This window comes from Vanellus vanellus (genome assembly GCF_965231255.1).
Source record: "Vanellus vanellus genome assembly, chromosome: 2".
In the NCBI taxonomy this organism is placed as follows: Eukaryota; Metazoa; Chordata; class Aves; order Charadriiformes; family Charadriidae; genus Vanellus; species Vanellus vanellus.
The window spans coordinates 47,872,854-47,888,416 of NC_138906.1; the positions used below are offsets into that span (position 1 = coordinate 47,872,854).

General features: G+C 49.5%; 1 protein-coding gene across 1 annotated transcript in view; it reads right to left on the reverse strand.

The window, feature by feature from the left end:
- The window catches only part of RPL14 (ribosomal protein L14), a 291,729-nt gene that overhangs the window by 210,273 nt on the left and 65,893 nt on the right, over nt 1–15,563 (reverse strand). The gene's annotated exons all lie outside the window — the stretch shown is intronic.

Sequence of the window (15,563 nt, forward strand, 5' to 3'; positions counted from 1 at the left end):
GGGGCAGCTGTACTTACGTGAGCCTTTGCTTCTCTCTGCCACAGACATATTCCTTACGTGCCCAAAAGATGGGTGAGGTGAACTAGGTAAATGCTGAGCTGTGAATTCCTGAGCCACCCAGCCTGTTACTAATTACCATGATTAAATATTGACACAGTGACTGCACACAGGGCTCCCAGGCAGAGATCAGTACCCTCTCTGTGGCGGCAGCAGAGAAATGCAGACAAAGAAATAGTTCCCTGAGCACCTAACACTGCAAGACCCCAATCCATCCTACAACGAACGTCCCCTGGGGACTGCCGGCAACGTGTGAGAGCTTGCACAGCTCTAGCAAGGGGCTGGTGGGGGTCAGGAGGTTTCTGATCCAAAATCATTGCTTTTGGGATTCCCCTTGCTGCAGCCTCCAGCAGCTGGTAGGGCGAGCAGGATGAGGCAGCACGGTGGGATCTGCTTTCCCGCAGCAAAGAAAGGTTGTTATTCAGAAGAAGAGTAGGGTCCTCCTGCTCTGGCTGCCAGCCCCGGAGCATCCTCGGGGAACCTCCCAGACAGACCTCGCAGCCCCACTTGTCTACCTCCCTGCCCCCCCACACGCTCCTTCCAGCATCTTATACCCTGTTCTTTTGCGGGTCCCAGGTAAGAGATCGGGAGAAAAACCTATAAATATATACTTGAGATTGTCCCTACTCAGGAAACCATTTAATCATATGTCTGGAGTTAAGAGTGTGCTGTACAGGGGTGCACAAACTCACCCAACATGGGAAGATTTTGCCCAAGAAAGATTTGCTGCCCGAACAGGGAAGCCTCTGGAGGCTGTAGCTCCTTCTGCCCTCCCCTCCTCTTCCCCAGCACTGCTGGTTAACGTGCTGGGCTGTGTGCCAGGGGAGCAGATGTACTACTGCACCCTTTCTCCTCCCCATATTGTGGCCGTGTCCAGGACTGATTTTGCCCGTGGTCATTTTTTAATACAGCAGCTGACTTGGCTGCAAGCGAGAAATAAAATACAATCCTTTGCAATTGCAAACTGCCCAAAGCCATCTGCAGCCCTGAGCTCCTCCTCCTCTGGGAACAAGGAGCAGTATCTGCAAAGCTCTCCTGTATCCAGTGTGTCCGCCAGCCAAAACCCCATTCCTTCTTCGTCGGATCTTCCCTCTTCATCTTTTCAACTCACACAGGGCAGCCTCAGAGGCCAGGATGGGTCTGCGCCAGGCTAGTACTCTTTAAGTAGCAGAATAATCACGTCTTCAGCTCAACCCTGCTCCAATGCCAAGGTTTTTTTTACGAATGCTGCCCGTTACTTGTGTTAAGAACAGCCACTACTCACAATTTGAAGCTCTAAAGAGCCTCTGCTTTGCGGGTGAGCTTTCTTGTCCTGATGCCGGCAGAAAAGTGCTTTCCAGGAGAAATACTTGATTTCAAAAGTGATGACAGAAGTGGTAGCATTGGAGATTACATTTTCAGAAAAACACCAAAGAAACACAGTTGTATATTAATAAAAATAGTTGCAAGGCACTAATTTCTCTGCTCCCCTGGCTTCGCACCCCAGCATCCGGCAGCTTTGCCCCTGCAGGGTGAAGAGCTGCAGCTGCAGCAGCTGAGGGGACCCCAGACGGGACCACCCTGCCTCCGGCTTCCCTCCTCGCTCCCCTGGGAGCATCCAGGGTCGGAGGAAAGAAGGGAGAAGTTATGCTACAGCTCCTTTCCCCGTGGGAGGTCAGAAGCTGCAAAGACAGATGGAGACAAGGGACCAGAGAGAGGACTAAAGTACTCACTCGCAGTGGGTTTTTTCGGTGTAACCTGTGCCGGGGATGGCCCATGTTAGGAGCTAGTGGCAGCCCTGAAAGGCATTCACAGTACCTCCTTATTTGGGATGGGGAGAGGAGAAGACAGGACACAATGTATTTATTATCCACCCCAGACATAATCAACAAGCTGTTAATTATCGGGCTGTAGCATATACAGCTGTAGCATACATGGCTTATACGGGAAACTGTTGTTTAAACAAAATATCAAGGATGATATTCCTTTGGCTTGTGGTTTGCCCACGTTTTAGTATGGCCCTGGTACATTTCCAGCTAACCAGGGCTGAGCCACTCCTCTCGGGGAGAAGCCTGAGACCCCCCCCAGATTTGTGGGTGGGTTAGGAGGGGGGGTCGGGGAAGATGGGTCTTGTTCCCGTCCACCTGGGGAGCTGCTGGGGCTGAGGGGGTTATTCTAACCCAGACATAGCTTGATTTATTATTATTTTTTTTTAGTAACTGAGAGCTGCTTAGTGGCCAGTGGTGGGAGAAGAGCTTATCTGGTGGGAATGATGGGGATAGCAGGGTGGGAATTTGTAGGGAGTGAAACACACTTTGTTCTCATTTCTCCAGGTCCTTTTGTGACCTTGAGACAACCAAAAGGAGCTTCAACTCAGTTCTTGCACTTTTAATGATAACTTAATATTCATTAATTAACACAGTTGTGAATTCAAGTACTTAAACATTTGCTGTTGTTCATGCGTAACCTCCACCTGCAGTTGAGGGTTAGCCACGACTCGGGACTAACATCCTCGTCCATAAACAAACAACAGTGAAGCACGTACAGGAGGACTGACAGACCATCATCTTAGGCAGTTATTTGGCTCACATTTCTTTCAGCAGTGGCTTCTTCCCTTGCTATTCGTTGCCCCTTAAAAACATCCCCTTGTTCCGTCAGCCCCTGATTTGGTGAAAAAGGTGAACCAAAAAGGTGAACCAGCCTGGGTTAGAAATAACCTCTCCTGTATGGGAGGTTGTTTTTAACACAAATCAAGTCTCCAGTCTTGTTCATTGTGGGTCCTGACAAATGTGCCTGTCCACCGGCACAACAAAGAGAGCAGCTTTAGAGAGAAATGAATGGTCAAATGCAGAATGAAGTCCCGCTTGAGCTAGACTGCCTCCAAAAATGTGCATGCCACCCAGGTGCTATGGTCTGCTAATGCTGCTGCTGCTGTGCACGCAGGGGCTGCCTATTGCACACGCTCTTCAAAATCAGGTTTGGCAGCGCAGTGGTATATGCACCCTAAATACTGAAAAACAGCAACTGCTATGCATCTACTGACGAGCTGACTGTGTAACGGAGAAGGCAGCTGTTCAAATGGTAGTCCCAAGCCTCGCTGCTGTTGGATCCCCAGTGACTCTTTTCCCTAGTTCCCCTTTTCTCTAGCTGTGTTTCCAATTCACTTATTAAAATGCATAACAAAGAGCTTCTACCCTTATTTATGCAAATTTGTAGCCAGAACTTGAAAAAAAACAAAGAAAGAAAGAAAGAATAGCATGGGCTTGAAAGAAAAGCATGGGCTTGCGTACAACTGATGTGAATTTTCTGATTAAATGCACCCAGATTTTACTCTCTTCTTGAGAAGACCTAAATATTTGGCAGTAACTTATACCTCTACAAATCAAGTAACTATTACCCACCTGCATTTTTTCACCCTTCTTTCAAATCACCTTGCTTTCCTGCTTTCCAGAGGAGAAACTTTGACCACTTACATTCAGCCTGTAAAAGCTGTTCATGGGTTGGCACAGCGTGTGAGCTGAGACAAATGTTGTCCCAGGCTATCTGTCACTTCAGAAGCCATCAGTCCAACAAAGCCAGAAGCTGGTGTTACATTAAGGCATCTACGGCACGTCCGCTCCTATAAATACATCACTTAGAGCGGAGACTCCTATGGGTTGTCAAGGGGCAGGTTTGTATTTATGGCAGCCATTGAATAAAAAGAGGGTAAATTAATTTCCTGTTTTGAAATGAGTCTCAATTTTATCAAAGGGAAAACTACATCACAAAGCTGACGAGCTGCCTGCAATTTACCGTACACAGCTTTCCTATTTAGCCATTAAGCAGATTATTCTCTGCTGGATGGATGTGTCATTCCTGTTAATGTTAATGATAGTCCCACGTATGCCGTGACAAAATAAATGCCAAACTATGTGAACCATTTACTCCCTAAAGGGAAATGCAACTCCTTCAAGCAATGTAGGAATCTGCCAGCAAAGCGATGGGAGCCCGGGAAGAGTAGGGAGAGCTTCCAGAGGGGCTGAGATGTTGGGCTGTTGCTTTGCCAGAAGACCTTCCCACTCATCCTGGCCCCATGTGCTGGTGTCCCCTGCTCCCCGAGTTGAAGCAACTGTAAATGAGCTGCTAACATGATTGAGTTTTAAAACAGTCCTTCGGAAGAAACCAGACACCTGGTTGCCCTCACTGGTTTTTAACTCAGCTGGTTTCACAGTGCAGCTCTGCAGAGAGTTGTACCAGAGGCACCTGGAGCAGCAAACTGTGGCCAGAGGCCAGAAATAACGAGTGATTAGGGCAGGGCTGGGGAGAAAACTTCCTGTCCTGGCGTAGGAGGGAGCAGGCATGCCAGGGTGTCTGTCTGTGCCACCTCCGCACCGTGACACCGGCTGCCGGGGCCGCGGGTGAGCGTTGCCTCCACAGCGGCTTGCCCATCAGCTGCTGGCTCCAGCAGGGTTCCGTCAGCACGTGGCTTCTTGCCCGAGCCTTTCCTCAGGCCCTGCAGCAGACTGTCCAGTCCTCCTGGATCACAGCCAGGTCATTCGAGGTGCATCCCTGTCGCCTGCCCTCCGAGGCACCTCTGGCGCTCACGTACGCGTGCCGGGGCAGCACGACAGGGGACTCCATGACCCAGAGAATCCTGAAGCCTGAAGGAAGAGGCTTCGCCAGGACATCTTTTGGAGTTCTCTATGCAGCAGTGAAGCAGTTGGTTAGCTGGACAAAAAGCGGAGGAACTGGCTGCAAATCAGCTCTCAGATTCACTGATTAAACTGAAGAGGAGGTGGGGATTTTGCTCTCTAGACTTTTACAAGGCTCTTGTAACTGCTGAGCTATGTCAGTAAAATTAGCTTTAACCATGTGCTGTCTTTTCACACAGATTTCACATCTTAGCAAGTTTATCAGTAAAAAACCCCAGTGGCACTACTTAATACCAGAGCCTTTGCAGAGCAACTGAGCTTGTCCTGCCCAGAGCATTCCCAGGGGATGCAAACCCATTGTCGACCCCGGTAACAGCCCACCCACAGACCTGGGATACTTCCACTCCCTGCACTTTGCCACCAAACATGTATTTCTTTACTTTAAGAAATAAAGAAGGTACTTGCATTTCTGAGGTAACCCTCATGGCATGAATGCAAGAATACATCATGTGGCATTGAAGGAATGCAAACAGTCACAGCAGAGGAGGGAAATTAAACCAGGCTTCTGCTGCTTCCACGTAGAACCAGTCACAGGATCAAGTTCTTTCCTCCCCACGCAGGGTTTTCTTGCATGGGTGAGTCAGGCCTAGTTCACATGGAGTCTCTCATATGGTGCCAATAGGATATGAAAGAGAAAATAGCCAGGAGGGTCTGCATTGCACATCTGGCAGGTCAAACTCTGCAAACCCTGTTTGGCTTCCCATGTTCTCTCAGGGAGAGTGGGGCTCAGCTTCTCAGGGGCTGATGGGGACTTTGCAAAGTCCTGATGTGTTGCTGTGGCCAAGACAGCTCCATGTGCAATGTTGCTGCTAGCTGGCTGCGGGCAGTGGCTCTTGCTGATGTGTTTGACCTGATCTTCTGCTTGGCTGTGGCTTGGCGAGCCACATGCCTGCCCTGCCAGCCTGTGTTGGCTACAGCTTGCTGTAGCAGTAACAGAAATACAGCTGACACAGGGAAAGAGGACAGATGACCTTTCAAAGGAGACTTCACAAAGAAATACCCACCTTAGCTAGGAGGGGCTGTGCTGTTCATCACGGAGGCTGTGAACTGTGACCAGTTCTTGGGGTCGACAGTGGAGGTGACAGTAGAGCATGTAACTCTGAAAGCGTGGTTGTCCATTCAGAAACATGTGGCCACCACTGCCATGAAACCCACAGGTCCAGCTATGAATGGACAGCATCGGCCAACTTCATCTGTGTAGACTGGCTGCTGGACAGACGAGTAATGGTTGTGTCCTCTGCTGCTACCACATGTTCTAAGACTCACCGGTCATCAGCAGTAGTGGTTACTGGTGGTTAGGACTGCATGGGAGCACCACAGGGAGTCCTCATTCCTCTTAGCTGCACTTCACACTGTTCCTCAGCGGTCATGTATAGAAACAGCAATTTTTAAATTGTGCTCCAGCGTAAGGCAAATGGAGCTCAATCTAGAGACATTCAGGCTGCTTGAAATTTTTCAGGAATTCTCATCTGTTTTCTTACGTAAAAAGCTCATTTGCCAGCATAGCTAATGCGGACATTGGTGATAGCAGTCTTCCCATTCTCCTTGGAAGTTCTTCTCCTCTGTTATCATGGCTAATGAATCATTTTATGGGATACTGGGATTGCAGACTGACACTATTTAAGTACTGCTGCCGGATAAGAGTGGTGCATGCATTTTGAGAACTGAAGGGTGGGTGACAGGCATTGACTGGAAGCTTTACTCTGCTGACCAGCAGGTGCCAAGGCAAAGGAGAGTAGAGGTTCAGGGACCTGCAAGACCACATGAGTCACCCACCGGACATGTTGCCTTCAGTGGCAGTAGTCAGAAACATGTTATTCATGTCTTCTATGTAATTTGCTTGCATGTCTAAATGTCCAATACAGCAGCACGTGCCAGGTCACTGCAGGTGACTGAATGGCAGCATTTGGTCACTTGGCTTTGGTTGTGTTAACACTCAGCATCGTCGTCCCATTAGTTCTCAGGCCTCAGCATGGGCAAGCCCAGGGACCTGCAGGCCTGAGCAGGTCCCTTGTCTGTGGGCAAGGCTTGCCATATCTTGTACAAACAACCCTGCCGTAGGGCCAGTGGGAGGAAAGAAACTATTAGGAAGGAAAACATGATTTTTATTGTTCTCAAAGAACAGTTGGTGGTGAAAGTGCCAACGGTGTGGTAACACAGACAAGTTTGTGAACCGTGCAAAAGGACGTGGTGAGAAGCTGTGCCAAGGGTACAGGGGACTTTAGCCACAGGGCTGCAGAATTGCCTCATGCGGCAGCAAAAAGCCCTTTCTGTTCAGTGTGCTGCCTGACTGGGTGTGGAGCACCATGGCAGCAGGCTGGTGCTTAGTCACACAGATTTGGGTCCTGCTCAAATGCTCTTTTTGCAAAGGCAGAAGAAGCTGAGTGACAGGGGAGGGAGGCAGGGGTGCGCTGCAGCTCCCAGAGGCTATGATGGCTGGTGCAGGACCAGGTGCGGAGCATCCCACTGGGAGATGGTGAGGAGGAAGCAGAGGTGCAGTGATTGCTGCTCACAGGCACTTCCTACAGCCATGTTTGCCTGCATGCTTTTCCATCAGATGCTGCTGCATCTCCACGTCCATTTCTGTTGTCTGCTCTGGCCCCACCAGGCTGCACTCAGCTGTCACAAGGCCTTCTCCAGTCCCATCGCACAGCAAACCGATCCCCTTCTTCACCAGTCCCTTGCTATGATGCCTTCTTCCTTGTCTCAGTCCTCTCATATCTCCTCTTTACCCTTCCCTTTCCTTGTCTCATGTACGCTGCCAGGTCCTGAACCACAGTCCACTTTGAGGTGGGGTCTGTGACCTCCCAGATGCCTCCTCCTTGGATTCTTTTCCTTTGTCTCAAGCTGCAGCCTGCTGGCCCCAGGTCAATGCCGCTGTTCCTCCAGGGCTGACTGTGTCAGCATCCCCCCTGTGAAACAAGAGAAGTAACAAGCTGCTGTTCATTGCTTGGTTTCCGTAGTAATAAAGATGGCTTTTTGTTTTCTTTCCCCTCAAAAAACATCCCTCTTGCCCCAGTTTTGAGCTACTATCTCCACCACACGTTTCAAGACCCCAGAGATGGTAAGTCTATCCCTAATTTCCCTCTTGTTCTCTTCGGTGCACCGATGCATGAAAGCAGGTTCCCTGGCCTGGAGGTGCGCGCCTCTGCTGATCCGCTGCTGCTCTGCAGTCTATCTTTTACAAGGAATGCTGCATGGGGCCAGTTATTTAATTAACTGCTCGTGTGCGCTTGGGAGGGTTCAGAGAGCGCTGATGCAGCCCAGCTAGTGATTGCATTACCGGTTCTGCAGGTAATGCCCTGCCTCCCTTTTTTGGATAACATGACAAAGAAACTGCACGTTGACAAAGCCTAAAGGAATTCAGCAAGCGCCTTGCTGCGGTGGTTCCCAGAAACTTGCCTCCTGCTAGTGAGGCAGTGTCAGCGAGTCCCACAGAAGTGGAAAAACACACACGCATGCACTGGGACTAGGGGGAAGCAAGTCCTGTCACACAGTTTGCAGGGTTTCAGCCAGCACTCCATCATCTCACTTTACATCTCCAGCTCACAGCTTGTTGCATCTGTACTCAAGCTCAGACATTTCACGGAGCTGAGAAATGGTCCACAGGTCTGTGCTGTGTAATTTAGGCTTTGCATAAATAATTTTGTTGCAGTCTGTTTTACACTGACTTCAGAAGGTTCAAGAGGGCTCAAAAAAAGAGCTGAATTCATCAAGGTTAGGGCACACATTTTCTGTAGCCAGCAGCACATGGAGGAGAGACATGACCAGCATTGTGGTTGACCACCCTTCGCACTTCCTGCACCCAGGAAGTCCATCGATATCTGGGTGACCCACCAGCAGCCTTTGTCATGAGACGTAAGCAGGGCACAAACTCACACGCTCGGCTCCCACAGCTCTGCGCTGCCACTCCCCGTTGCTGCTACATGACTCATGGGCAGTTCAAAACCTTCCCCGATAAAGGTTTTGGAGAAACAAAAAGAAATACAGCAAACAAAAAGTACTAGAATAATAATAGTAATAAAAAAAAAAAAACAAACAAACCCCAAACTTCAGAAAAGCCAATATAAAAACTTCCTAATTTTTATTAACCAAAGAGACAGTGTGATGGGATAAAAACTGGCACTGATTTTCTGTGTGACTCGCTGCATTTCCAGCACAGCGTGTCCTGAACGAAGCATGCAAGTCTCAATTCTCATCAAATGCCTTTGCCGGAGCTGAGCACATTGTCCTTAAGGATGGAGAAAAAAAATGGAGAGCAGAGGAAAGGGCAGTCACAGCCCTGAGCACACTGAGTCGGAGAAAAACTGGGGAGAGAGAGGCATATTTCGCTAATTGAAATCCAGTTATTTAGCCTGCAGCTGCAGCTGGGGAGAGGGTGAGCAGTGTGTAGGGTGAATGCAAGCTCACATCCACTTGAGGTAATTCGTTTTCTCATTACTGAGAAATGTAACATACTCGCTGACACTGCCTCACAGGCGAATGTAGTGCTGGTTTTCAGGTCTTCCCGCTGGGGCTGCTTGCAGTAAGGCCGAGCGTTGCCAGGGGTTGGCAGCAGGAATTAGGGTCTAAGTTTGGGGTCTGGCCCCTGGATTGGACATGCAGGGTAGGACTCACCATTCATCATCTCCTCAGCACCCCTTAGCCTACATCTGCTGGTGCCTTGTGCCAAAACTGTTGTCCCTTTCCTGGTACTGTGGAAAGCTGACTGGACCTGGAGTGGCTGTCTGCAACTGGCTTGTCAGCCTCAGGTCATCTGACTGTGGCACAGCTTGGCTGCCTTACATGGTCACTCCGACCCCAGAAGCTGAAAAGGTCCAGGAAAAACCCAACTCCACCTCCAGTTCTGGGCAGGGGTGACAAGTAACATGAATGCCTGACCTGAGCATGCAGAGAGGTGACATCTGTCAGCGGCTGAGGCCAGCGCATCATCGGGGAGGTGGGTCAGGGCTAGGAGCAGACCAGTGTGACCAGCATCCACCCCACTGCAACACTGGGGCGCAGACACGTGCACACAAAGCGTGGCTGCAGTGGAGCTTACTCTGACAGGACATTGCTCCTGATACAGTGCAGGCCAGCCACCGTCCCAGGAGGTATGGGTACCACTGGGGCCTAGAGGTGTAGGCCCAGCTCCCACTGCCCTACGCAGCTTTGACAGCGCCAGCACCCATCTTCAGGCTGCTTCTCCCCCTCCTCCCCCGTGGTCTTTCACCATCGCAAAGCTCTCAGCCCATCCATCTCCAAAGCAGGACTTTTTGTCCCATGCGCGGATTCCTTTTTTACCCAGCCTGACCCCTTCTCCAGCAACAGCTGAAGGTTGCAAGAGAGCACAAGCAAGGTCTTGCAGGCCAGCAGCCAACTTGCTTTTATCATCCCTGCGATGCTACCACCGGCTCGAGTCGCTTCAAAATTTAGGCTCTGCTGACCTCTAGGGGACTGCTACAAACCCAAAAGCATAAAGGCTTCAAAGCTCATGCTACAGCCCTTCACATGCTCTTAAGGAGCCCTGTGGTGGGTAAAACACAGCTGACACCCACTCCTGGGCCCTTTAGCACTACTAGAGGCTGTAAATAAAAACCTGGCTCTGACGCTGCCTCTTCCATCGCACAATTATAGCAGCAATATCTTAAGAAAAGTGTACAAGTAAGGTAAGGTTGTTGTGGAGAGGTATTACCTGCTATCAGACTGCTCCATACAATTGCTGCTTTTATTTCAGCATGGAGAAGCACTTGGGAGCCTGAGAGCTTGTGGCTTTCACCCCCTTCTGGATCAGTTTGTCTACTAAAAGGTATAAAAACTTTGCCTTGGTGTCACAACTACAGCACTACTCGGTGAAAAGCACGGATGCATACACCTAGGCGTTGGAAATAAAGTTAAATGTGCTTTTATATGGCATTTCATCAGTCACTAACAAGCGGTGGAAGCAAGAACCTTGTCACAGAAAGAGGAACACGAAGACGGGTAGAGAGAAAGCATAAACTCTGATGTGCTCATTAAAACAGCACATGGAGCTGCTGAGGGGTGTAACTCTGTATTTCCCAGCTGATGCTGCTTGAGGACAGCTGGGGTGGAAGACAAAGCAGTAGGCAGGAGCTCACAGAGGCAACACAAACTGTGCACCTCTGACGGATCTGTTCTCCTTGATTCAAAGCCAAAACCTACCATAGCCCTGGAATATCCTGACTCCTTGCCTTGGGGAAGGCGTGACGTAACCCTGGAGAGCTGGAGTGCGAACAGACCCAGACTGGGGCAAAAGATATGCGCACAGCAGAGTGCTCCCAGCTGCAGACACCACCTTGTTGAGGGACCTTCCCACCACAGCAGGGCAGCTTGTTGTCCCTGGGCTGAGGTCCGTATTAGCAGAGAGTTGCTATCTAAACTGTTTAAGCTCACATGATCTTCTGATGCAGGAAGAAGTCCATCTAGCAGATCTGAGCGGGCAGTGGGCTCCAAGTAGCTGAACACATGCTGGGATCATCTCCTCTTCCACAAGAGCAGCTGTATCTGTAGCCAGAGCCTAGTTGTCACAGTGGCTTCCACTATACACAAAAGTCTCTCAAGAGGTTGTGGGACTTGTGTTGCCAGGACCGTGCACCAACAGGAGGGAGTCAGTCCTGGCAGGCACTCCACCAGCTGCAGGAACAGCTTTAGAGATAACGCTGAGGGCTCTGGACACACCAAAGGGCACGTAATTGGCATGCTCCTCCTCAGCACTCGTGCCCTGGGAAGTCCCAAAAATACAAGGCAAACACTAAGTTAAAGCACTTGCTTTTCCATGGGCTGGAAGATGTTCTTCAACCCACAGACAGAAGCTCAGGACAAAAGGTAATGACTGACAGCATTCCTTCAACTAAATGAGGGTGAGAAGATGCCAAAGCAGCAATTACAAGTGCAGTGTTTAAAGAAAAGAGACAAATGAGTTGAACAGAACCACCAATTTTCATTTTAGCATCGTTACATGTCTCTTAATTAGAACAGATGTCTCCCTAATCTGTGCAAAACAGAAGAGGACTTGGGAGGTCTGAAATACTGGCTCATCCACAAATATTACCACCAATTCCCACCGTCTGACAGCAAACCCACTGCCTCAGACTTCACCAACCTGAACAACCCAGCAGTTCTGGGTCCTGTCTTGCAAAGCAATGCTTACTCTGCAGTGCTCAAAGCTCAGATGAATTAATTTTTTCGTCCTTACACTGGCAAACACCATGTTTACCCCACCACGCTCTGACACAGCTCAGGAAATGCAAGCGCCTCGTTCCCTTTGCCGCATGCATTGTAGTTACGCTTTAGCCCCTCAAAAATCCCTATTTAGTTGATTTTGCTCACAGAGAAAAGAGTCCATCAGTCATCAGAGTTTGGTAAGCTCTTTAATGGCAAGCTCACGGTGTAACGACACTGCTGGATTCGATGCCTTGGTGGTGGGAGAGGAAGGAGGCTCAGAAGAAAGGCAGGGCTCCACTGAAGGCTTTTAAAGCATTGAACAAAAGGGCAACATCTTTTGGCAACCCATCTCACAGCTTTGTAGTCCTAAAGACAGAGAGATCTCCCAACCAGAAAAGCTGTGTGGAAAGCACACCAAAGAGAGCTTTTGCATGGTGTGGTGCAACACGGTTTCTGCTTGACGTGGTGCGGTCTGACTGGTCCCTTTAGTTTCCCTAAAGCAAAACTTGACAAAACCAAAAAAATTGCATTGACTGAAATCCAGAGCTGATGCTTCCACCACCACCCCCGAAGATGAAAGCAGACATCTTTTACATGCAGTGTTACCGCAGATCTTTGCCTACATGAGCAACAGCATGTTGGTACAGAAAGGGAATTTCAAAGTTCAATGTATTTTACACGAAACCAGTGAGCTTCACTGTAGTCAGCAGTAACTAGTTCAAAGAAGGTTTTTTCTGCAGACAAATGAACGCCCCTTTTGTTAATCTGTGTATTTGTTTATGACCAAGCTCGAACTGACAGTGCAGTGTTACATGGCTCTGTAGAAACTGGGGTTTCCAATATAGCAGAGGTGCCTTTAGGGGTTGTCTTTCTTATGAAAAAAAAAAAAAACAAACAAAAACCATAGAGCATGTAAGTGATAATTTGGCTCACTGAATGGGTGATTCATAGAATCATAGAACAGTTTAGGTTGGAAAGAACCTTAAAGATCATCTAGTTCCACCCCCCTTACCACAGGCAGGGATACCTCCCACTAGACCAGGTTGCTCAAAGCCCCATCCAGCCTGGCCTTGAACTCTTCCAGGGATGGGACATCCACAACTTCTCTGGGTAACCTGTTCCAGTTCCTCACCACCCTCAGAATTTCTTCCCAATATCTAATGTAAATCTACCCTCTTTCAATTTAAAACCGCTACCCCTTGTCTATCGCAACACTCCCTGATAAAGAGTATCTCCCCATCTTTTCTGTAGGCCCCCTTCAGGCACTGGAAGGCTGCTATAAGCTCTCCCCAGAACCTTCTCTCCTCCAGGCTGATTGTGGGTAAGTGGGTTCCATCGTACGCCTGCCACAGACATCAGATACAAACAATGCAACTGAGTAGGTCTAATAAGAAGTCCAATAAAAACCCGAGGCAACGGGGTCTGCCCTCAGAGTCTTTCCTACCAGAGGTAAGGACCAAATTTAAGGAATCTCTTTATTTTAGTATCTGCCTTGGAAGTGACATCCCTGAGACTTCAGCTCTGTGGAGACTCTGGGGAGGTCCTGCCAGAATGAAACAGATAAAGCATTTGCCTCTGCTCAGAGATTTACAGAAAGGGGCATCCAGCTAGAGCCCACAAAGGAATCTTTCCCAGTATCCCATGTTCCATGGCCAGCGTGAAACCAGCCAGGGCTGAGAAAGAGACCTGCAGGCTGGGCCAGGCTCCCCAGCCACTGGCAGCCAGAGAGGTCTCATTTTCTGGATGCCCAGCCTGGAAAGCCTTAATGGGTGATGATTTTCAGAGACTGGATTATTTAGCTAGGCATCACCCCCCATGAAAAGATCTTGGGTTTGGTGCCTAAAATGACTGCTGTCTTCTGCATAACCCCTATCTGGCATAGACCACTCATGAGTCCTCAGAGGATAACACATCCCCCTTGCCACCTCATCCCCCTGTGAGAAGGACAGTGCAGCTCAGTAACACTGTGCTGAACTGCGGCTGTCACTGATGCCACAAGCTGTGGGAGACAAGAGGTGTTTCTTTCCCCCTTCCTCTGCTTTCCATCTTCTGGGAGTGGGAATTTCTGAGAACAGAGTGGTAAGGATGGAAACGAGGGAAGGATGGACACAGGGTATGGATGGACACAGGTCACGGATGGACACAAGGTAAGGATGGATGAACTGGTAACCTTGCCTCCTGCCATGCTAAAGCTGACTGTGAGTAAAATATCGGTGGACTTCAGCCCTGGGTCCCAGTGAAAGATCAGGAAACATGTTGAAAGAGGCTGGGAAACTGTTCTGTACGGCAGCTTTCCAAAGCAGCGTCCATAACGTCATTGCGATGACTTCTACTGTCGCAGTCTCATGCCACACCTTCCAGAGGGGAAAAGGGCAGTGACCTACTAAGTAATGCTGTAGCAGAAACTCCTCCCTGCTGTCCCTAGCCACCATCTCACATAGCACACCTTGCCTGGGACCCAGTGCCAAGACACAGGAGGCAGCATGCAGGTCGCCGATGCGTGAAAAGTAACTCTGGCTATTCCCATCAAGGTGGCAATCTTACAAGCATGCAACTTTCAAAGGCACAGCACCATGCCCGGAGGGAAACCGCCTGGAAAACAACCCAGACCAGGGCAGGAGGTGGAGCTGGAGAAGCCTGGTAGGGTTCAGGTCATCATGCTCAGGGGTGTGCTGTTCCCCCCCGGCCATTTTTGCAAGAAAACAGTTTGCCAATTTTTTCTCTCATGAGCAAGTCCTTTTAAGAGATTTTACTGTGCACCTAATGAAGCAGCTTTGTGCTCCCTGACTGCTGCTCCTACCTACTCACACAGTATCATAAATAACAATGTTGGGGAAGAGAGGAGGCGGCGGCTTCTTAGTTTGCCTTTTCTCCATCCCTTCCTCTCTCAACCACCTCAAGGCATTCATCAAGCAGGGCGCCAACAGAAAAACACGACCGGGCTCAAGTAACCAGTAACGTCCAGAACAGCTTTTGTATAAACCTTCAACAAGCAGGTACATGGCGGGGTGGTTTGGGCTGTCTCAGAAACCCCAGCACTTCTCTGAAAGGGGCCTTTCTCACTCTCGCCCCTGCTAACCAAACCAACTGTTACGTTTCTGAAATCTGCTCTTCCCTCTGGCATCCCTTGCATTTCTCATCCTCCAAGCAGCACTCCGCTCGCTGCATTCGTGCAACTCATATTCAGAAGCGCCGGTTCTGCAAAAGGCTCTGCGCTGGTATATTTATATTTAGCTAGAGCACGAAATGCCTGTGAGAGAAGTGCGAGGGAGGAGAAGGGAGACCCTTGTGTGTCCTTTCACTAACGGTTTGCTTTGGGGATTGGCAATAATAACGCACACCTGTTTTCACCCACATATCTAAAAGCACTTTATACACTGGTGGGCAAATAATACTAACGGCCCGTTTTATAAAAGGCTTGAGGCGGGACTTTCAAAGGAGTTACCCTGCTCCCACTGAACTTCATGGAGGTCTGGATGCGTAACTGGAGGCCTGCCTTGGATTCCCAGCCGCTGAGATCCACCTGAAGCTCAGGGCAAGGCAACGGCAGAGCTCTGAACCCACATTTTCTCTCCGAGTCCCCAGGCTCACAAGCACTTATGCACGTGTTGGCAAATCTTGTGTCTCAGTCTGGCAGCCCAGCCACTGGGTCATGCTACCCCTGGTTAATTA